Below are 24,889 nucleotides of genomic sequence, written 5' to 3'. Positions count from 1 at the left end.
AGGCCTCCGTTTTATGGCCTTCTTTATGTAATTTATGTTTTTCAATTAATTTTTGTATCTTCTTAATAAATATCCAATTTTTTTTATGTATTACGCCTTTAAAGTCCATCATCCGCTCTATACACATGTATAATTCCGTATATATGTGTATATCCCTTTTTTCAATTCATGTTGTATTTCTAAACACAGACGGAAAAAAGTCTGATGGGCCCACACACGATCGGAATTTCAGATAAAAAAAGTCCATCTGACTTGTGTACACGGTATTAGGAGGTGCTTTCAGGGCAGTCTGAGGGTTTAAAAAGTGTTTCTAATCACATCACTCATTTTAACAGTGACCGCACTACCAATTCGTCTTTCTGATGGGGGTTTGTAAGCTGCTGACAATAGTCCTCGTTTTTTATTCCTTTCTGGTTGTGCCATTTTTAGACAAAGGCTTAGAATGTGAAACAAATAAACCTAGGGCTGCAATATAATATTCTATGAGTATGTATGTTTGCATACATTAAAGAGCACTTTAAGGCCTAATAAACATGGATGTAATTAAGTAGTAAATATGCCTAGTGTAAAAAACACATTAGGGGTTGATTTACTAAAACTGTAGAGTACAAAATCTGGTGCAGCTCCGCATAGAAACCAATCAGCTTCCAGGTTTTATTTTGTCAAAGCCTAATTGAACAAGCTGACGCTAGAAGCTGATTGGCTACCATGCAGAGCTGCACCAGATTTTGCACTGCCCAATTTTAGTAAATCAACCCCAATTATTTTTCCTGTATGTGGGGAGCAGGGCTGTCTTACTGCATGGGTACTGCCCAGGGGCCCCAGGTGCATGTGGGCCCATGAAAGTGTAAGGGCCAGTTCACAACACATGCAGTTCAGTGCAGGTTTCTTTCTGCATCAAAAACGCATAGAAAGTAGGTTATACGGTTTTCAATAGCATAGTTCACACCAGTGCTTGCAATTCCAGTGCGTTCCAGTTCCAGAAAAAAAGTAGAACATGCTGCATTTTACCTGCACTGGACTGTACTGGAACACTGTAAAATGCATCAAAAACGCACTGGAATGCACATAAATGCACTAAAAACGTACTGGAACACACTTGTCCTTATCTAAGGTTAATAAAAAAGAGGGGTGAAAAAAAGCACTGGACTGCATCAAAAACATGCATGCAAAAAAGCACCTGGATTGCGTTTCTATGGTGTGAACTGGCCTTAACATCATACTTGCTAACTGTCCCAGATTTACCGGGGCAATCACGCTTTTATTAGGCTGTCCCAGGATGTGGGGTGCAGGTACAGCAACAGCACATCACAGGGCTAAATCTGTAATGGGAACGACATTTCTTCCCACTCTTACCCCCCTCCTGTTTCTGGTGCTCTTCCAGGGCTTTGCAGAGGTTAAGAAGAGTCCCCGAGGCAGGGCATCTTACTAGTACTGCTGCTGCTTTTTATTCTTGAGAATAGGTTAATAAATTGGGACAGGCTGGTAGTGGCCCCTGTGTAATACTTTGCCAGGGGCCCATGATGCTATTAAAGTGGTTGTAAACCCATTTTTGCAAGTTACACTTAGAGCCCATTCACACAGGGGCAAGGACTTGTAGCACGACTTTGGGAGGCAACTTGGACACGACTTGAGTATGAATCATCAGGCAACTTACAAGGCAACTTCAAGTTGCCTCCAGGACAGTACAAGGCAACTTCAAGTCGCCTCCAGGACAGGAGGCTTTCCAGTGGCCAATCAAATAACAATCAGCTCTGTGGGAGGGAGGGGTTTGCCTGAGAAATGTATGTTCTCTTCCTGTATTGTTGCTTCAGTTAAGACAGTGATCCGACTTCTGAGGCGACTTCCATTGAAATCAATGGGAGCGACTGCAGTAGTGTTCATTAAGACGGCTCTCATTCACTTCCATTCATTTTCTCGGCCACGCTACTTGGGGCAACTTGGGGCGACTTGAAGTCGGATCCCAGGTCGCCCCAGTGTGAACCGGCTCTTACAGGTAAGCCTAGATTAAAGTGTCACTAAAGAAAAAAAATGTTTTCATCTAAAATAACAAACATGTTATACTTACCTCCACTGTGCAGGTCGTTTTCCACAGAGTGGCCCCGAACCTGGTCTTCTGGGGGTCCCTCTGCGGCTGTCTCTGGTCATCCCCGCAATTACTCACCACAGTCATGCGAGAGCTCGCATGGTGGTCAGTAATTGCGGGCGCGCTCCCGTGATACAGCGAGCGGCCATGTATCACTCGGCCCCGCCCCTCGGCGCGCCACGTCACTGGATGTGATTGACAGCAGGGCCAGCCAATGGCTGCGCTGCTCTCAATCCATCCGCTCTAGCCAATCAGCAGCCAGGCTGAGCGGCGAAGAGGATATCGGGACCGCGTAGGACTTTCAAGGGGTCAGGTTAGTATAACGGGGGGTCGGGCGGGGGGCAGCAGCATTCAATGTTTTTTCACCCTAATGCATAGATTGCTTTAAGGTGAAAAAATATTTTTCTTTACAACTCCTTTAAGGCTTACCTGTAGGTGTTAGCAATATCTCCTAAACCTGCACGGCGCATGCGCACTAACAATGGCCGTGCTAAACTCAGCAATGCTGAGTTTGACGGCTCCAGCGCGCATGCACGGAGTGACGTCATCGCCGCTCCGGCCAATCACAACGCCGGAGCGGCAATACCCTGAAGTAACCTCTGGGAGCGATGGATGCGGCCGAAGGACGGATTTGTGGGCTTCGATCTAAGGTAAGTAATGCAAAATGAGCTAGTATGCTAGTTATACTAGCTCATTATGGCCTTGTCTTGCAGGTTTTTTTTTTTTTTAAGGGTTTATTTCCTCTTTAACCAGTTAGCAACCGCCCTATAGACGAAATACGTCTACAAGGCGGTTGCTTAACTCTAGGAGGGCGTCAATGTACGTCCTCCTAGAATCGCGCTCCCGCGCGCCCTGTGGGGCGCGCACACGGGAGTCTCCGTGACCGCCGGGTCCTCCGGACCCGGCTGATCACGGATCACGGTAAATCGCCGCTGATAGCGGCGGTTTACCACGTGATCGCTCCGTCCAATGACGGAGCGATCACTAGTAAACAAACCGGCGTCATGTGATGACGCCGGTTCCTCCCTCTCCTCTCTGTACCGAACGGTACAGTGAGAGAGGAGAGGGGAGAGAGCGGAAGCAGCAGCAGCTGCTGCTGCGGGCTGGATCTGTGAGGCCCCGTACACACGACCAGTTTCCTCGGCAGAATTCAGCTTCCGACCGAGTTTCTGGCTGAATTCTGCCGAGAAACCCGGCCGTGTGTACACTTTCGGCCGAGGAAGCCGACGAGGACCTCGGCGAGGAAACAGAGAACATGTTCTCTATTTCCTCGTTGTTCTATGGGAGAACTCGGCCCGCCGAGGTCCTCGGCGGCTCCAGGACTGAACTGGCCGAGGAACTCGATGTGTTTGGCACGTCGAGTTCCTCGGCCGTGTGTACGGGGCCTGACACATGCAGTCACAGATCCAGCCATCGATCCCTCCCTGTGCAATACTCTGCAGTACCAGCCATACTCTGCAATGCCCCCACACTCTGCAATGCCCCCACACTGTGCAATACCCCAAAATACTCTGCAATGCCCGCAATACTCCGCAATGCCCCGCAATACTCCGCAATGCCCCGCAATACTCCGCAATGCCCCACAATACTCCGCAATACCCCGCAATACTCCGCAATACCCCGCAATACTCCGCAATACCCCGCAATACCCCACAATACTCCGCAATACCCCACAATACTCCGCAATACCCCACAATACTCCGCAATACCCCACAATACTCCGCAATACCCTGCAACGTCGTCTATGGGGATTTTTAAGTAGCGAAGTTTGGCGCCATTCCACGAGCGTGTGCAATTTTGAAGGGTGACATGTTGGGTATCTATTTACTCGGCGTAACTTCATCTTTCACATTTATGCAAAAGAATGAAGAAAAAATACTAAATTTGCCAAATTTTATAACAGAAACAAAGACATTTTTTTTTTTTTTTACAGAATTTTTAGTCTTTTTTCTTTTATAGCGCAAAAAATAAAAAACCCAACGGTGATTAAATACCACCAAAAGAAAGCTCTATTTGTGTGAAAATTTCATTTGGGTACAGTGTTGTATGACTGAGTAATTGTCATTCAAATTGTGAGAGCACCGAAAGCTGAAAATTGGTCTGGTTATTAAGGGGGTTTACGTGCCTAGTGGTCAAGTGGTTAAGACGGCCCTAGTGGGGAGTACAGTCAGCCATTGAAATAAATTGCTGAAGGCTCCTGTACTCGTGTAAACACTGATGCTCTGTGCACGCGTGTACAATGTGCTGTCGTTTCCCGAAGGTGACTCTTCTGTTCTGTATTACATTGCCCAGGGCCCCATGATGCTGTTAAGACGGCCCTGATGGGGAGTATAACCAGCCATTGAAGTTAATTGCTGATTGCTACTGTGCTCTGTGCATGCGCGTACAATGTCGTTTCCTGAAGGTGACTCTTCTGTACGATGGGTCCTGCATTGTACTTCACAGTCAGTATGAGTGCTGGAGCCCCTTAGAGAAAAGGCTGTGTGGGTTGGTCACATAGCATGGGAGTGAGGAACGAGTTAAGTAAAACTCCTTGCTACTGGTACCTTGCTGCACATAAACAAGCATGTAACCCTTGTCTTGCCGTGTGGCTGAATGGAGGGATTTGTCTTTTCCCCAGGAGTTAAACTTGAACTTATTTAGCAATACGGCGCGGTTTCCTGTAGTATCCGATCAGTAATTCTCTTTATGGTATTTAGTGGACCCAGTCTTGACATTTGACGAGTGATTCTTTCCTTTGGGCTACTGCACACCATTGCTCTTTGCAGATGTTATTAAATAAAGCTCAGTGTTTTGAAACAAGTAGGGGATTGGACACTATTTTAGCAAGCTGTAACATATCTATCTGCGTCTTTCGCTGAAAGTTATTGATGAGGGCAATAAAACTCCTCAGCCTGTAAGTTGTGTGGCCTAAAGTCGCTCAGCCTGCGGTTTCATAGCTATATAGCTTATCAGACTAAAACAAAAATTATTCAGCTGAAATATGTTAAAGGCCTACGTAAATGATCCAAATATACATACTGAACACTTAAAACACAAGTGAACTTCTGTACAAGCATTCCAGGTGTAGGAATGAAATATTTGCCCAAAAACTGCGATTTCTGACAGAGTGGTCAGTGACAAGGAATCCTGTAAGGTGTAACTTACCCAGGGGTCATACCTGCAGAGCTTCATGATTGGTACATATGTCTTCATAGACAGCAGGGAGTCAGGTCTCTGTACTTTGAGACATTATTAACTCTGGCCTTTGAGACATTATTCCTGCCACTAAAACCAACAATGGGGCACTATTCCTCCCACTGACACCAACAATGGGGCATGATTCCTTCCACTGACACCAATGATAGGGCGCAATTCCTCCCACTGACACCTAAAATGGGGCATTGTTTCTTTTAACGAACACCAACAATGGGGCATAATTCCTTCCACTGACATCAACAATGGGGCATAGATTCTTCCATGGACACCAACAATAGGGCATAATTTCTTCCACTAACAGAAAAAATAGGGCACTATTCCTCCCACTGACAATACCGCACTATTCCTCCCACTGACAACAACAATGAGGCACAATTCCTCCCACTGAAAACAACAATGAGACACAATTCCTCCCACTGAAAACAACAATGAGACACTATTCCTCCCACTGACAACAACGAGGCACTATTCCTCCCACTGACAACAGCAATATGGCACTATTCCTCCCACTGACAACAGCAATATGGCACTATTCCTCCCACTGACAACGATGGGGCACTTTCCTCCCATGGACTACAGTGGGGCACTATTCCTCCCACTGACAACAACAATGAGGCACAATTCCTCCCACTGAAAACAACAATGAGACACAATTCCTCCCACTGAAAACAACAATGAGACACTATTCCTCCCACTGACAACAACGAGGCACTATTCCTCCCACTGACAACAGCAATATGGCACTATTCCTCCCACTGACAACAGCAATATGGCACTATTCCTCCCACTGACAACGATGGGGCACTTTCCTCCCATGGACTACAGTGGGGCACTATTCCTCCCACTGACACCGATGGGGCACTTTTCCTCCCACGGACTACAATAGGGCACTATTCCTCCCACTGACAACAATGATGGGGCACTATTCCTCCCACTGTCAACAGCAATAGGGCACTATTCCTCCCACTGACAACGATGGGGCACTTTTCCTCCCACGGACTACAATGGGGCACTATTCCTCCCACTGACACCGATGGGACACTTTCCTTCCACTGACAACAATAGGGCACTATTCCACCCACTGAAAACAATAGGCCACTATTCTTCCCACTGACAACAATGATGGGGCACTATTCCTCCCACTGACATCAACTATTTCTCCCGCTAATACCAAACATGGGGCAGTTTTTACTCCTACTAGGCAAAGTTTGAGGCCAGGTTCACACCTATGCGAATTGAGTGCGGTTTAAACCGCATCTAATTCGCAGGACATTTCAAAATACATTGTTTTCAATGAGGCTGGTTCACATATGTGCGATGCATCCGCACTGCGTATTGCCTCCAAACCGCATGCGGTTTTTATGTCTTGTGGTGCAGGCTCAGGTGCGAATTCAGTCCCATTATGTTCTATGGGTATGCATCTAATTCGCACATGTGTTCAGTTCTCTGCAGGAATTTCTCTCATTCAGCTCAATACAATTCTCCCCCACTCTCCTCTCACCCGGAACTTCTCCCAGGTCTCCAAATTCGCACCTGATCTGCAGCTAAACCGCAGTTGATCTGCAGAACACCCTCTAGAGAAATTCGCAACGAGAACGCAGCTCCAAAACGCAACGCACTAGTGTGATTCCGGCCTGAAGGACAATAAACTGTCCGTTTGTTTAGAAAGTCCCTGCTCTATGGGGACGCAGCTTTCTGTAAACAGTCAGGGTTATCAGACCGGCTGCCTTGATGCAGAACTGCAGATGTCTGCATTGGTTGCAATTTATCAGGGTCAGGTATTAGGATGCATGCAATGTGTGAACACCGAATGGCATGCCAGACACGTGCTGTATGTATACAACAATCCCATGAATGTTAAACAACTTCAGAAAACATTTGCACATGGATAATTTACAAGGTGGTACGTTTACAAGATTCTTAATAGGCCATTAGAGGACAACTTGACACATACAATAAAATAGAAGCTTGCATACTTATGCAGCCTCCTAGACTGGCACAGATCACAAGTAAAAAAGGATAGGTGTAAATACAACAAAAACTGATCTCTTGGATTTTGGTGGGCAGCAGAGCGATCAATCGCTCACTTGTTTCATATAACTCCTGGAGATTTCAATCACAGCAGTAAATTGTCCGTTAGCTCTCTCTCACAAGACCAAAAACAGTGTAAGGTGCTATGTGTTGAAATCATTTGGCTTTTATAAAGGCCTTTTTACTCCAGTATAATGTAGTAATGAATGGGCTGTATTGTCTGCTGAACTTGTGTTGCATTAAGCTGCCCATTTGCTCTCCATTTAGATCAATGCACTGCAGAAACTAAGCTGATCTAATTAAGAACTACAACCACCCCAGTATATATATACAGTACATACCTCTCCATAGATAGTACCCACCCTCCCCTCCCTAACCATGGTCTTTACATACTTGGTGCCGAAATCTACTCCACCATATACTTCAATAAAGCTGTTTTTCTACAGGAGGAGTATCACTCCAATGTCTATGTCGAGTCACAGGTGCAGCCAGCATCAGAGTAGATTTTCCTACTGAGATTGTAAACAGTGTGGGAGGCTGCAGCTGATAAAAGTGTCTGAGATTTACAGAGCTCAATAGCTCAGTCTGAAGTTTACAAATACAAAAGGAAGTGATTGGTCTCTTATCGGACAGCTTCATATTAACCAGTCTGCCTGAAAAGAAATGGCTACTGCTGTGTGGTCTTTTTAGTGATCCCATAGTCCCATGGAAATCCTTTATCGTGTAAACCAAAATTGCATACATATAGTTAAAAAAAAACCAAGCAAACATTTGTTACATTTTAAAAAACAGCTAAAATAAATGACTCAAATCCAATTATAGTCTACTATCCTGACAATTTACTGACAGTTTACAAAGATGGTGAAGAATATAAAGCTAAAAAGTAGGTGAAAAAATAGGATTTTTGTACTCCGTAAAATCCTTTTCTATGAAGTCCATGGACGGACACAGCTTCCTTATTATCTGTAGGGTTTTGTTCCGTCTATCAGGAGAGGACTAGGCAGACATGTTAATAGTTAAAGCATGTAGTCTTTAGCAAAGCTGAACAGCAACACCCAGGTAGCGGTCCCTCTGGTCATAACCCCTCACACTGCACTCAGCAGCTCAGTTCGTCAAAAAGCAGTACAAACTAAAAAAGGAGGGGTGGGTGCTGTGTCCGTCTATGGACTTCAGAGAAAAGGATTTTACGGTGAGTACAAAAATCCTATTTTCTCTTTCGTCCATGGACAGACACAGCTTCTTTATAATCTTGACTGTAGAGACGTCCCCAAGCAGTGTCAAAAAACGAGCGGTGGGAACAGCAATAAAACAAAACTTCTCCCCAACACAACCAGAGCTCCTCAACGGAGGAGTTGCAACCTCAAACGGCCGCCTGCAAAACCTTGCGGCCGAAGCAAGCATCCGAAGATGCACTCACATCAACCTTATAAAATAAAAAATAAAAGTTCTTCAGGACCACGGGCCCAAAGGGAGCCAGGTCCTTCTCCTCTACCAGGCAGAAAAAAACTGAGCTGCTGAGTGCAGTGAGGGGTTATGACCAAAGGGGCCGCCCCCTGGGTGGGGCTGTTCAGCTTTGCTAAAGACTACATGTTTTAACTATTAACATGTTTGCCTAGTCCTCTCCTGATAGACGGAACATAACCCTACAGTCAAGAGAACAAGGAAGCTGTGTCCTTCCATGGACAATAGCGAAAAGATGTTTTTTTTTTTTTTTGGAAAAGGCATTTCATTTTGAAGCAATAGCTTTGCAGTCGGTATATACTTTAGGTGTGAATGATGCATGTTTGTGTTCTCACAGCAGGAGATTCAATAGTCCAAATATTGTTCCTATAACTTGCTGAGGAAAAAGGTAAAACAAGGCCAGGTTTAGTAGAATTCAGCTGAAGCTTTTGTAGGATATGATCATTATAAATGTGTACTATATACTGTGCTGTAAAACTCCATTTCTCCAACTGTTTGCCGAGAAACAACCATTTAATGCAGGATTGCCACAATAAAAAGGATAAACAACAAGGTCCTATAGAAGAAAAGATAGCGCTATATGCGGAATACGTGCTTTTTTTTTTAAGGTGCTACAAGCCACTCATTAGAAAATACTTTTTCTAAATGATTAATTAATAGAAGTCTGTCTGTATTGTTAATGTATGGAAGTAACATCCCAACTCTGTCACATCTATTGAGATGGTTATTTTTTTTAAATATTTAGGAGCAACAATTTCTACAAATCCTAAAATGTATACTGTATGTAGATCTACTTGATGTTACATTTCAGGCATGGTATACAGTCCCTGGGGTTATCTACTAAGGACAAATGTACTAAAGACAAATTGCAAGAGCAGTTGCTTCAGAGCTTAGTAACGAAGGGGAAGCTCTGCTGACTTCCATTATCCAATCGTGTAAATAAGAAAGGAAATGTGGGACTTTGAATGGGGCAATTGATTTGTGGAGGTAGAGTGGTTGGTAAACATTATTTATCTGTAACAAAGATATGTAACAGGTAAAAAACATGTGGAAGCAAAATAAAATAAATAAATAAAATGTCTTGCATGTGATTGGGTACTCTTTGCAAAGTGAAGCTTTACCTCACCTACTAAGCTGTGGAGCAACTGCACTCAGGGTCCTTTCACGCGGGCTTTTTGCCCGATGGACATCGCTTTGCTCAGCGGGGCATCGATCCGCTGATCCCCACTGAGCAGGCGGATGACAGGTTCGTCTCCGCTCACTGTGCAGAGATGAACCTGTCAGAGCCCCACTCTCCTCTACAGAGAGATCGGATGAAAACAGCCCGCTTGTCTGTTTTCATCCGATCCCATCTGATCCGACCTTCGCATGCTCCGAATCAATGCTAACCATAAGACAACATTAGCAGAAGTTGCCCAAAGGGTGGCGCTAAAGAGCTGAAAAGTAGTTTCATTTTTGATGGCCAACAATTCTTTGCCGTTTGTAGGCAATACAAGATCACGGCCAACGCCCTTCGCACAAAATTCCACAGCTTTGTCTGATGGAAATCTGATCGTGTGTTTGAGAGCTGGTTTTCAATTTTTCCGACAACAACATTTTTGCTCTGAAATTACAATCGTGTAGCCAATTCTGACACACAAAAATCCTACGCATGCTCGGAATCAATTTCGACGCATGCTTGGAATCATTGAACTTAATTTTTCTAAGCTCGTGGTAGTGTTGTACGTCACCGCGTTCTTGGCGGTCGGAATTTCCGACAACATTTGTGTGACTGTGTGTATGCAAGACAACTAATAAAGATCACCCTATTTTTACGATATTTCACCATTGGAGGCATCCTTCTCTTCTCTTCCTCCCTCTCATAAATGGTGCGCTGAGCACATATTAGGTTCACTATTCTGTGGGGCCACTGTGATCACTCATTACAAGAGGTAGACACATAGGAGAGGACCTGGTGAGGATTGAGCATTATACCCCTGGAGACGCTTACACCCATGCTATATGCACTATACATCCGGCACGGATTTTATTGCTTTATATAGATCCACATCTAACCAGAAACCCTAGGGACACCCACTTGAATATTCATTTATCTAAAAGGACAGTTACATTACTATCTTCTAGGACATTTTGTTTTCTCTTTCAGGATACACTTGTAACTTTGTGTCACTTTTACAATACCCACAGTGTTTTATATGTTATCACTATACATTTTGGGCCAGATCCACAAACGAATTACGCCGGCGTATCTATGGATAGCTATCTATCTAGACATATCTACATATATTATTCATAAATAGTATTGCCAAATTATTATTTGTACTATTACTCTTTATTAATTACACTATATTATTAGATGATAACACTGAACCTCTGACATATGTTTTAACACTCGATGGGCAATTTTATATCGTACCGGTCATTTACACATAAAATCAGGCCAATTAGGCTTGAAGCCAGTTAGCCTATGTATTGTATATACAAGGTCAGTGGAATTCTTCTCACAAGCCAAAGGCAAAAGCCACCCAAGGATTTCAGTCTTTAACACTATGTAAATGTAAAGCGAGTGCCCTTCTGGGATGTTAACTAGGTGGAAAAGTGTAATTCATTTAATTTTGTCTATAAGATGAGGGGATAGAAGAGTCAGCGAGTGGGTTTAATGAATTCCACTGTTTTAGAATAAATTGAAAATGTTATTCACAAATCATCCAATTAAAAAAAAAAAAAAGAAGAAGAAAATAGTGCTGACTCAGCCTGGGAAATCTGCACGTCGTATTGCAGGAGGGAGAACCTCAGCACTGCAGTGCAGCCTGTAAATGGATAATCAGATACCGTAGTGTCATGGACTCCATGATGTGTCTGGGGGGGGGGGGGGGGGGGGGGGGGGGTTATACAGAAGTATCAGTGTCCCTATATGACAAAGGTGGAACCAGGAAAAATATCAAGCCATAAAAAAATATTGTCACATACAAAAAAAAAATATTTAAACATAACATCTGACACTGTATTATGGAAATAATGTAACAGCTTTAATAGGTTTATTTAAAGGATTTTCTGTTTGTTTTTAAACATTTGTAATATGAGAGTATTTACAGTGAACCTGTGCCCTTACTTGACATTATGGACTCCATAACGTGCCTGGGGGGGGGGGGGGGTCGCAGAGAACGATTAGTGTCCATTTAAGACAAAAGTGGAAATTTGAAAAATATTAAGCTGTAAGTAATAACGTAACAGCTTTAATAGGTTTATTTAAATAATTTGTTTATTATTTTTATACATTTATTTTCCCCCACCGTTTTTATACATTTGTAATCTAAGAGTATTTAAAGTGAACCTGTGCCCTTCCTTGACATTATGTGCCTGGCGGAGTCGTAGAGAAGGATCAGTGTCCATTTAAGACAAAGGTGGAAATTTGAAAAATATCAAGCTGTAAAAAATAAATATTGTCACATACAAAGAAAAAATAGGGTATTCACAAAAGCGCAAGTTACGCTCACGCCGAAACCAATTAGAAATTGGATGAAAGGTTTAGCACTGGGGAAACACTTTCTGAAAGATAAAAACTGCATTTTATATACAACTTTAACCACTTAAGGACCCCCCACTGTATATATACGTCCTCTTTTTAAACATGGATATCTCAGTAACGGCAGCAGCTGCTGCCACAACTGAGATATCCATGTTTTCAGCGGGCGGCCGTGTAAACGATAACGGCGGTCTCCGCGGCGGATTCGCCGCGAGATCGCCGTTATCGGTGGCGGGAGAGGGGCCCCCCCCCCTCCCGCCGCTTTTCCGCGCCCTCCGCCGCTTACCGGAGCCGTCGGTAGCGGCGGAGGACATCCGATGCTGCCGCCTGGAGAGTTTTTTAAACGTCGCCTATCTAGATTTTTAAGGGTAAAAGTTTGACGCCATGCCACGAGCGGGCGCAATTTTAAAGCGTGACATGTTGGGTATCATTTTACTCGGCGTAACATTATCTTTCACAATATATAAAAAAATTGGGCCAAATTTATTGTTGTCTTATTTTTTAATTCAAAAAAGTGAATTTTTTCCAAAAAAAGTGCGCTTGTAAGACTGCTGCGCAAATACGGTGTGACAAAAAGTATTGCGATGACCGCCATTTTATTCTCTAGGGTGTTAGAAAAAAAAATATATATAATGTTTGGGGGTTTTAAGTAATTTTCTAGCAGAAAAAACTATTTTAGTCTTGCAAACACCAAATCTGAAAAACACCTGAGGTCTTTAAGTGGTTAAAGATCAGACCAACATGAGGGACAAATGAGGAGGAAAGAGGGACAGAGGGACATTGCTCCAAATCAGGGACAGTCCCTTGAAATCAGGGACAGTTGGGAGCTATGCTGAAGGGAAACTGACCAACATAGAGCTCTGGGCAGCACTGCCTAAAACCCGTTAGTGACAAACAATTCGGTTTTGTGGTTGATTATTATTAGGTTATTGTTATTTTTATTTATTTTTTGCTTTTTTCTGAGGCTAGACTAAAGACATTTGTGTAAATCATAACTTCTTTAACCCCCTTTGTGATGTACACAGATATGTTGGTCTCATGGAAGTGGGGCTTTACCCATGGGGCCACATATATGCATACTGTATTTGTGTTTGCAGCGTGAGCTCAGCACAGCTCACCGAGATCCCTAAATCTAGTAATAGTAGTAATTATCAGGAACCAGGAGGCCCAGTTCCCAATAACCTGATTGCTGTGATTCTGATTGGCTATCACAGTGCACAGTCACTCTTGAATAGAGATAAATGAACACCGTGTGGTTGATTTACTAAAGGCTAATAGACTGTGCACTTTGAAAAGTGTTGTTACTCCAGAGCTTAAAGTGGAGGTTCCCCTAAAAATAAACTTTTAACATTGCATTTCCCACATTAATGACAATTAGAATCGGCTGGTTTTATTAAAAAAAAACGTCCGTACGTACCGTTTGCTATATGCCTTCTCACCGCCGCTTCCGGGTATGATGGTGGGGCTGGGCGTTCCTAATTGATGGACAGGCATCCGACCTACGCATACATCGCGTCACGAGATGCCGAAAGAAGCCGAACGTCGGTGCACATGCGCCGTATAGAGCCGCACCGACGTTCGGCTTCTTTCGGCATCTCGTGACGCGATGTATGCGTCGGTCGGATGCCTGTCCATCAATTAGGAACGCCCAGCCCCACCATCATACCCGGAAGCGGCGGTGAGAAGGCATATAGCAAACGGTACGTACGGACGTTTTTTTTTTAATAAAACCAGCCGATTCTAATTGTCATTAATGTGGGAAATGCAATGTTAAAAGTTTATTTTTAGGGGAACCTCCACTTTAAGGGGTTGTAAAGGTAACATCTTTTTTTCCTTAATAGCTTCCTTTACCTTAGTGCAGTCCTCCTTCACTTACCTCATCCTTCAATTTTCCTTTTAAATGTCCTTATTTCTTCTGAGAAACCCTCACTTCCTGTTCTTCTGTCTGTAACTCCACACAGTAATGCGAGGCTTTCTCCCTGGTGTGGAGTGTCGTGCAGGAGAGTCTAATAACACACAGCTCCTTTCTCTATCTGCAATGTAGAGAGTGTCCTGACTCTCCTGCTCGCCCCCTCAAGGAAGCAAGCATGACACTCCACACCAGGGAGAAAGCCTCGCATTACTGTGTGGAGTTACAGACAGAAGAACAGGAAGTGAGGATTTCTCAGAAGAAATAAGGAAATTTAAAAGCAAAATGAAAGGATGAGGTAAGTGAAGGAGGACTGCACTAAGGGAAAGGAAGCTATAATGTCAGGATCCACCTAGATAGCTGATCGGCAGCTGTCTCGGCCTCTCAGCGCACTGCTGACAGTCTGAGATAGCCACCCCCTTCACAGTGAGTCCTGGAGGAGCAGAGAGCGGTGACTGACAAGAGCAGACCAAGAACTGAGCAATCATCAGTCATGTGATTGCTCAGTTCTCAGGTTTAGAGCTGGAGGGGGACAGCTGCAGCATCACAGTGATAGTGCAGCAGGGAGGTGAGTATGTATGTTTTGCTTTTGTTTGCATTCTCATACTTGTCCATTAAACACCCCCTATATCATGTTTCAAGAATGTAGCCTGAAGCTTGTTGTAGAGCAATGCTTTGTAAAAGCTTGCAGTACACATCTTACAAGCAGAAGCCCCTGGGTAAAAGGCCTAAAGGCTAAAGAAAAAAAAAAAGGCTGATAAATATGTTTTTTAATCCTAGTAATGTGAATACTAATAATACAAATGACATTAAAATTGTGGTGAAAATGTGAGATTTTAGCACCACAGAAGTAATTATTTTTATCACGCTAATTTGCTGTGCCTGATGAACCTAACCTGTACTAGAAAGAGAACTGTAATGTGATTGGTTACTGTAAATATAGACACTTTCCTCCTTCCTGTTTGTAAAGAACACGTCTGCTGGAAACCAATCACAATAAATATTCTGGCCTCACTTGTCTGCTGTACACTAAAATGGTTTGTGCTTTTCTAATGCACTGGGAGGCACTGCTGATCTCTATTTATTTATGAACTCTTTCAGTAATAAACTTGTCAGAATATGACAATCTGCTGCACAAAATGTCTCTCCGGCAGCAGGCCACATAGTCAGCCAACAAAAGCATCGGGTAGCTGGCACAGCTCAGGCTGGTAGGGAAATGCAGGTCCTAGCCTGCCCTGCTGGGATTAGTAGTTCAAACTTCAACAAGGATTAAGTTGTTGGAACTACACTGCATCTGACCACCACAAACCCCCCCCCCCCCCCATCCATCCACGTCTCCATGTTTTATTTTGCTGAGAAATCGCTTTGAAAGACACACCCTAGCGTTTCTGGTTGTGGCCATCTTCAGTAAGGGCAGATAATTCTAAAGCATTTTACTTTCTAGACTACATCTGCCCTTAGCTCAGGCATGCAGGCAGGAGGGTGTGCTTAGCTGAAAAAAAAAAAAAAAAACCTCCTCCCCTCCAGAAGACTCCTGGCATATGTGACATTTTGGTCTAGGTCTGGAAACTAGGAAGTAACTGAGATATACATCGGAAGAATGGCACGGGCAGGCAAATGGGCATACCTGTACGTCCCTTTGAATTTGCCACCTAGCGGGTGCACGCGCCCACCGTGTGCCTCGGGAGTGTGCTCACGGGTCCCGCGAACACGATGTTGCCCGGCGGGCCATGATTGCGGTGAGGAGACAGAATGGAGAGATGCAAACAAGGCAGTTCCCTGTTCTGCCTAGTGACAGGACCATGATCTACTGCTCTCAGTGATCGGGAGCAGTATTCGCTGTCATGTCTGTCAGAGGTAGCCCCCCCCAGTTAGAATCACTCCCTAGGACACACTAAACCCCTTGATCGCCCTCTAGTGTTTAACCCCTTCCCTGCCAGTGCCATTTACAGCACTGATTGCTGTATAAATGACAATGGTCCCAAAATAGTGTCCGATGTGTCCACCATAATGTTGCAGTCCCGATAAAAATCACAGATCGCCGCCATTAGTAGTAAAAAAAAAAATGCCATAAATCTATCCCCTATTTTGTAGATGCTATAACTTCTGCGCAAACCAATCAATAAACGCTTATTGCAATTTTTTTTACCAAAACTATGTAGAATACATATCGGCTTAAACTAAAGAAGAAATTTGTTTTTTAATTTGTTTTTTATATATATATTTTTGGGGATATTTATTGTAGCAAAAAGTAAAAAATATTCATTTTTTTAAAAAAAACTGACGCTCTTTTTTGTTCATAGCGAAAAAAATAAAAACCGCAGAGGTGATGAAATACCACCAAAAGAAAGCTCTATTTGTGGGAAAAAAGGATATCAACTTTTTTTGGGTACAGAGTCGCACGACGACGCAATTGTCAGCTAAAGCGACGCAGTGCCGAATCGCAAAAAATGCTCTGGTCAGGAAGAGGGTAAATTCTTGCAGGGCTGAAGTGGTTAAACAAGTAAATATAATATACTTCCCTGTCTATTTTATTATTGCTCCACTGCTGTCAATCACAGCCAGTGAGGAGAGAGAGCGGAGGCGGGGCCGAGTCACGCTGTGCATGTCAATGGACACACAGAGCTGACTCATGAGCGGCTTGCTATAATTGGGGGCTCTCAAAAGGGGAGAGGAGCCAGAAGTGATGGTTGGGGACCCGAGAAGAGGAGGGTTGTGGCTGCTCGGTGCAAAACTATTGCACAGAGCAGGTAAGTATAGGCATGTTTGTTATTTTAAAAATAAAACATTTCAAGGTTTACAAATCATTTTAATACATAGATGCACTCTATGTGAATAACCTGAAATTATGTTTTAGAAACCTTGTTTTTGCGAGTTTATGTTTGCTGATTTGTATACAAATGGGCAGCCACATTTGCAAGATTTTGGTGGCTGCAGTGACACGTACATCACCACTAGAGGGAGTGTTTCCAAATCTGTATATAACTGTATAGCTATACGAAAACATTAGTGGCAAGAAGCAGGCGTAGATTTGCTCCTGAGCTAACTATTTCAATTACAGTTCTATCAGTACAATTGAAAACCAATATAGGTAATGGTGTGTTTACATGTTCACTAGGGTTGTGCTTCTGCAAGCATGTGATTGTTTTAAAAAAATGCTATAAAAGACCTTTATTACCCACCTGTCCTGCCACCCAATACCCAGAATCTTCACTTAGAACACCTCTTGGAGACCTGAATGCCTAGTTCTCTGCTACGTGCTATGGTTCCATCTCCTGACACATAAGCCACTATTATATCCTGTAGAAATATTTGGGCTGAAGGGTGGAACCACAGCATGAAGCAGGAGAACGGGTATCTAACAAATGGAAGTGTCAAATGTGAAGACGGGGCGGCGCCCATAGCTGACCACCGTGTGAGGATCTGAGGAATGGGTCGCAGATTCATGTGAAAGGTCTCTTCCTGCAGGGTTAAACAAATCTATGGTCAACATTCAAAATCATTGTATTGATGTTCATATTGTATTTCAATGATTTCTACCCTACTCCTATTAATCTGGATGATGTTGAAGTTTATAAAGTTACTTTGTGAAGATCCCCACACACTGACTTCCTTGAATTCTGTAACACGTTTGTACTGCGAGTGGACACACATTTCTCAAAGCCTGCCTTCTGGACTACAGAGATGCTGAGAGGAGGAGTTTAAGGAGGCGGAGTCAGTACAGGAATCACTGCTTATAGGCAGCAAGGTATCATGGGATATATAGTTCTTAGAAATCAAAAGTAAACAGGAAAGGAGAAGCTGTAAAGCGGGTGGGAAGACAACCTTAAAAATAACAAACATATCATACTTACCTCCACTGTGCAGTTCGTTTTGCAGAGTGGCCCTAATCCTCCTCTTCTGGGGGCCCTCAGCGGCTCCTCCCCACATTAGATAACACCCTAGGAGAAGCGCTCTCCCGAGTGGGTTACCTTGCGCGCGTGCACCTGAGTCATACACTCGGCATCGTTGTGTGTATGACTCGGCCCCACCCCTGTCACCCGCGTCATTGGATTTGATTGACAGCAGCAGGAGCCAAAGGCTGCGCTGCTATCAATCTATCCAATCAAAGCCGGGACTCTGTGGAGAGAAGGACGGCAGGGACACGCCCACGGAAATTTGGGGCTTGGGTAAGTAAAACGAGGGGGCTGGGGGGGTGGACACTGCAAGGTGTTTAACCTTTACAACCCTATACATAGGATGCAACCCCTCCAACATAGGATGCATTAAGGTGAAAAAACACAAAAGTGGAGTTCCGCCCCAAAAAATTATTATTTAAAGTCAGCAGCTATAAATCCTGCAGCTGCTGACTTTTAATATTGGAACACTTACCTGCCCAGGGTGCCCGCAATGTCCTCACCCGAAGCCAATCTGTCCTTCGGCTCCCAGGTGGAGGCGCCGCCATCTTGGGTAAGGGAATCAGGAAGTGAAGCCCAATGGAAAGTGGCTTTCCGTGGGGGCACCCAATGAAGGGGAGGAGCCAGGAGTGCCAGCGGGGCACCCCAGAAAAGGTGGGTCGGGGCTGCTTAAGTATACATTTTTTAAAGGTTCGTTTTTTATTTTCTAAATTAATTCCTTTAACCACTTAACCCCCGGTCCATATTGCTGGTCAAAGACCAGGCCACTTTTTGCGATTCGGCACTGCATTGCTTTAACTGACAATTGCGCGGTCGTGCGACTTGGCTTCCAAATAAAATTGGCGTAGTTTTTTCCCCACAAATAGAGCTTTCTTTTGGTGGTATTTGATCATCTGTGCGGTTTTTAGTTTTTGCGCTATAAACAAAAATAGAGTGACAATTTTGAAAAAAATGAATATTTTTTACTTTTTGCCATAATAAATATCCCCCAAAAATATATAAAAAAACAATTTTTTTCCTCAGTTTAGGCCGATACGGTTTACGGCTGATATGGTTGTGTATGGTATTTATCACATTGGGGTTCATTTACTAAAACTGGAGAGTGCGATGTCTGGTGCTGCTGTACATGGTAACCAACCAGCTTCTAACTTCAGCTTGTTCAATTAAGCTTTAACGATAAAACCTGGAAGCTGATTGGTTTCTGTGCAGAGCTGCGCCAAATTTTGCACTCTTCAGTTTTAGTAAATCAACCCCAGTAGTAACAAATAGAGAACGGAAAGGAATTCCACTGGGTGGACTTTTTAGGCACTAGTTAAATTAATTTCAAAATATACAAGGTATTATGGTAAAGACATTTTTATTCATAATTGAACACAATTAGCAAAGAATGCAGAGCTGAACAAGAATTTGCACTCCCTAGTTTTAGTAAATCAACCCCTATAATGTAGGGTTTTTGTAAAACCTGCATTGTAAAAACAAATACAACACAAGGTGAACGCATCACAAAAGCATCATGATTGCAGTACAAATTTATACAAACGCCATGTAAAGTGTAAACATATTTCAAATGCAATCTCTGTGAATATAGGAAAATCCGAATGTTGTTTAGATGAATAATGATCCACACTGTACTGTGTAATTCAAGCCACTAAAATGCCCACAGTGCATGGTAGAATGCAGGGGGAATGATGCACAATCTTCTAGTAATATACACCCACAGTGCTGCAGTGTGGGGTCTCCAGGACCCCCCTGCACAGAGCAGTGTGGCTGTCAGCAGCACCGTCCTATCCATATTAGCGTGTAGAGAGATCGGCCTGAGCTCACGTTCCATCCCTGACAATGTGCAGCTTGTCCTGACTGTGACCTTGATCCAGCTTGTGTCAGCAAATTTCCAGCTCTCTATAGTGCACACCACCAGGCGGCTTTACATTGAAGCTGTCCCAACCAGGCTCCCCGCTGCCATGTGACGACGGTGAAGCAGATAACTTCTTGTGTTTCAAAAAAATGACATAAAATGATTACAGTGATTGAAAACTGCATACTGCCTCTGTTATCCAGATGTTTAGTTGAATTTTCATTGTGCCTATTATTATGATTACACACCACAGCTTTACTGTCAGGGGAAATGACAGAAATAACTTACAAAGTGGGAAGCATACTTTTAGGTGCTAACATTTTACCACCCTCCTTAGCCAAATCTGGCACAAAGGGGTGTCAAGTATTGGCATAGTATGGTAAGTATTGACCCCAATAATTTGAGTTTAAAGCGGTGGTTCACCCTGCAGAACAACTTTTTAGCATAAAATTAGGCATAGTAGCGCGAGCTACAGTATGCCTGTCTTAATTTTTTTATCCCCGTACTCACTGTGTAATCGTACATAGAAGATTCCGACTGCCTGCGGGGAATGGGCGTTCCTTTCAAGAGGGAGGGTGATTGACGGCCGGCTCTGGCACGTCACGCTCCCTGAAGACAGCCGGAGTAGGTCTCGGCTCTTCACGGCGCCTGCGCACAGACTATGCCAACTAAAGCCATCAGTGCCACCTGCCAATGCCAACCAGTGCCATCTGCCAGTACTAACTATTGCCATCCAGTGCCACCTGCCAGTGCCAATTAGTGCCACCTGCCAGTCAGTGCCAACCAGTGCCACCTGCCTGTGCCACGTGCCAATTAGTGCCATCTGCCAATCAGTGCCACCTGCCAGTGTCAATAAGGCCCAGATTCACAAAGCACTTACGCCGACGTATAACAAGTTACGCCGACGTAAGCGCAAATGTGCGCCGTCGTATCTGTGCGCCAGACCCACAAACAGATATGCGCCTAAAACCAGGCTACACCCCGCCGACGTAGCTTGCTTACGCCGGCGTAGGGTGGGAGCACATTTAGGCTGGGTGTATGGTGCCGCTCCTATTGATTAGCCATTCAAACATGCAAATGAGGGAAATACGGCAATTCACAAACCTGCGTGCGCCCGACGCAGGCTTCGCGAGGTGCGCGTAAGTTGTACGTCCGGCGTGAAGTTATTCCCCATAAAGGAGGTGCAACCCAGCAGCAGACATGCAAAGGTCTGCACCATGGAACACAAGCCGGCGTATTTTACGTTGGACATGTGTCTGGCTGGGCGTAGGTGATCCGGCGTAGTTTAGGCAGTTGTTCCGACGTGGTTGTGAGCAGGCGCAGGGGGATGCGTCCACGTCACGGCGCAGTTCGTGATACGTATCTGTCTGGCGCTCGAACTATCATTTGCATGGGGTCACACCTCATTTGCATGGGTCACGCCCACTTCCACATACGCTGGCGTACGCCTTCGAAACCCACGCCACGCTGGCGCAGCGTTGGGAGCACTGGCTTGCTGAAGGCATTGCTTGCCTCTCTGCGCTGCGTTGGCATAGCGTACATTGGTTACTCTACGGCGGCGTAATGTGCGCCCACACTCTGTGAATCTTGGCCATAGTGCATACATATATATACATTTAATATCACTGTAGTAGAGCATAAGATTTTATGGTTGTTCTTCGGAGTCTTCAAAGCAGTAGAATGGCTCTGTCTTTATTTCTCTCTACCACAGATGCATGTTGTACTGGAGTCCAGGACCAATGCAGCCATTTAGGGCCAATAGCAGTTCTTGTATCTAGAGTAATTCTGGCCTGCACTTGGAGGTTTAAAGATTTAAGATATGATGTCTTACACTTTGGCGCAGTAGGAGACTGTCATAATACACTGATCTGAACGAGAAGAGTAATAAAAACAGCAATTTGCAAAAACACTTTAATTCTGTCCTGAGTAATGAGGATAGCTGTTGTAACATATGTCCCCAAACAGCTTCATCTCTCAAGATGGGATTAGGAGGACCCGGACGCGAGGTGCACACAGCGTTGAAATACGCGCCCGGCGTTCAGAGCAAATACATCTTACTCCACCAGTTTATCTACATCACCATTTGCTCCAATTATAACTAATTGGACTCATATTGCATTTTCATGGTGTCTCATCTTCTATTGATTGTAAGGGGGAGGCTGGGGTTTTGCCATAGAAAGCAGTATTTAGAAGCCGGAGCTGTGTAAAAATGCTGAGCGCACTACACTGCATGGGATTATGTAGTCAGCAGATGTTTTAAAACCCATTTAATTGTTGCCGTGTTTAAAAAAAAAAAAAAAAAACACAATTTGTTAAAAGATAAACCTTTTGTTTGTAGTGTTTAAGGCAAAACTGTGTGCAATAATAATTTATTCATGTGTTTTAGTTGAAAAACCACATGCAAGTACACAAATACAGTCTACACACGTCATAAAAAAAAAATTTATACAGTATATGTAGTAGCTGTTATGAGGATGAGCAACCTGGCAGGTTTTATGTCTATCCAAGACTCGAGTTGTGGGATTTTCCTTCAGTATTTTGTGTCTCCCATAAGGCCACTAAATAAGTGGCACAATCTTGTATCTTAATTTGCTGATTATTTATTTATTCTGCAATATGAAGAATCCGATCGTCAGCAGGGTTTGATGTCATCAGGTCTTTGCACTTGCATGTGCTGTATATAAATCCGCAGGGGGAGAGCAGGATGACATACAAGGAGTAATTTCCACTATGTTCGCCCTTAAAATCCCGCTGTACCAGGGTGTACCCATGCCCTTTTAGGGTTTATTCCTACTATTTTGGGATGGTGGCAACGTCTGAAGGAAAAAACTAATTAGTTTTATCTTATTTTTTCTCTGTGGTTCATTACCGATACTCCACTATGGCCGATCACTGATCTGCTTCCCTAATAATGGGAATCACTTTACCGGTTTCCAAAAGAAGCCCTCAGAGCCCGTAGTGCCACGTTTTGGTGTGCAGACTTGACTTCCACAGTGATGGATTTCCTAATACCTGAATGGAATGCAAGCATGGGAACGTCCTGAGATTCCTCTTCCCGTCATGACTTTGTGAATGACAACAACTTGGGCTATCCCCAGGACTGCCTTATCTATCATTTAACCACTTTAACCCCGGACCATTTCGCTGCCCAATGACCAGGTAATTTTTTTGCGATTCGGCACTGCGTCGCTTTAACTGACAATTGCGCTTTCGTGCGACGCTCTACCCATACAAAATTGACGTCCACAAATAGAGCTTTCTTTTGGTGGTATTTCATCACCTCCTGCGGTTTTAATTTGTTGCGCTATAAACAAAAGAAGAGCGAACATTTTGAAAAAAATAACATCTTTTTTTTTTTTGCTATAATAAATATCCCCAAAAAAAATCCTCAGTTTAGGCCGATATGTATTCTTCTACTTATTTTTGGTAAAAAAAAAATACATAAATCGCAATAAGCGTATATTGATTGGTTTGCGCAAAAGTTTTACAAAATAGGGGGTAGTTTTATGCCATTTTTATTATTATTATTATTTTTTTACTAGTAATGGCGGCGATCAGCCAATTTTATCGGGACTGCGATATTGCGGTGGACAAATTGGACACTTGACACATTTTTGGGACCACTGACAGTAATACAGCGATCAGTGCTATAAAAATGCACTGATTACTGTATAAATTACACTGGCAGGGAAGGGCTTAACACTAGGGAGTGATCAAGGGGTTAACTGTGTTCCCTAATGTGTGTTCTAACTGTAGGGTGGGATGGGGCTGACTAGGGGAAGAGATTGATCGGTGTTCATACATTGTATGAACACACAATCAGTCTCCTCGCCCCTGACAGAACCAGGATTTGTGTGTTTACACACACACACATCCCCATTCTAGTTCTGTAACGAGCGATCACGGGTGCCGCCGAGGCATCTTAAAGAGCCGACGTACAGCTGCGATGGCTCTCGCAGGGGAGCCAGCCTGCCGCAGTATAACTGTGGCGGCTGGTCCAGAAGCAGTTAAAACTGTTTTCTCAAAGAGAGAGAGAGAGGTGGAGAAGGGTGTGCAATACTGGAAGTGGAGACCCTTTACCAGTTTACAAATGAAGGGGGTGAATGTATAAATATATTTTGTCATTAAAGTACCCAGCCTCAGGCCTGTGTTCATTTCAAAGTCAGTACATGCATATGTTACCTTTGGGGCTCTTTCGCATGGCTGGACCGATCGGGTCTACCTGTCAGTTTTTAAGGCAGACCCGATCAAACCATACATTATCCTCTATGGAGCAGCCGATGTCAATGGACATGTGTCCATTAACAGCCACCGACATCTGATCCAATCCTGCCTGCTAAAAAAAAGATGGATCTGTCTGACAGATCGGATGACAGTCGGGTGTAAACAGACAGAGGGTCCGTTTACATCCGATCACCCATAGAGGAGAGCGACCTATGGAGCTTATGCAGGGCGGACACAGACCAGCCATCCGCCTGCTCAGCCGGGATCAGCAAACAGATTCCCCACTGAGCAGTCGGACTTCAACGGAGCCTGCCCTATGCCTTTCCTAACCTTCCTATTAGTGCTTTAACCTCCCTGGCGGTATTCCCGAGTCTGGCTCAAAGTGGAAATCCAGTACCATTAGCGGTATCCCGGAGCCAGACTTGGGATCACATCACAGTATGCAGGCGGACTTTACTTACCTTGTCCCCTGGATCCTGCAATGGCCCCCCGCTGTGTGAGTGAGCTGTCTCCTCGCTCGATTTACACAGTGCCCGTGTGCCGCCGAGCTCCGTTGCCTGTGACGTTACGACGCACGGGGGCGGAGATCGGCGCCTGTCTGCAGCTGTTCTCTTTCCACAACTTCCCTGCATACTTTGCATATTCTCCTCTGCTGTTTATATTTTACTACTAAGGACTACATATCCCATGGTACCTTGTTCTC

The 24,889-nt window shown here is 44.1% G+C and overlaps 1 protein-coding gene and 1 long non-coding RNA gene across 4 annotated transcripts in view; one reads left to right on the top strand and one right to left on the bottom strand.

The window, feature by feature from the left end:
* LOC120919526 overlaps nucleotides 1-24,889 on the bottom strand; it is a 120,208-nt gene that overhangs the window by 3,088 nt on the left and 92,231 nt on the right. The gene's annotated exons all lie outside the window — the stretch shown is intronic.
* Nucleotides 1-24,889, top strand: part of LOC120919525 — a 112,321-nt gene that overhangs the window by 35,983 nt on the left and 51,449 nt on the right. The gene's annotated exons all lie outside the window — the stretch shown is intronic.

The sequence above is a fragment of the Rana temporaria genome, chromosome 12 (assembly GCF_905171775.1).
Source record: "Rana temporaria chromosome 12, aRanTem1.1, whole genome shotgun sequence".
In the NCBI taxonomy this organism is placed as follows: Eukaryota; Metazoa; Chordata; class Amphibia; order Anura; family Ranidae; genus Rana; species Rana temporaria.
The sequence above is the reverse complement of the archived record's forward strand: the minus strand, read 5'-3'. Positions and strand labels throughout refer to the sequence as shown.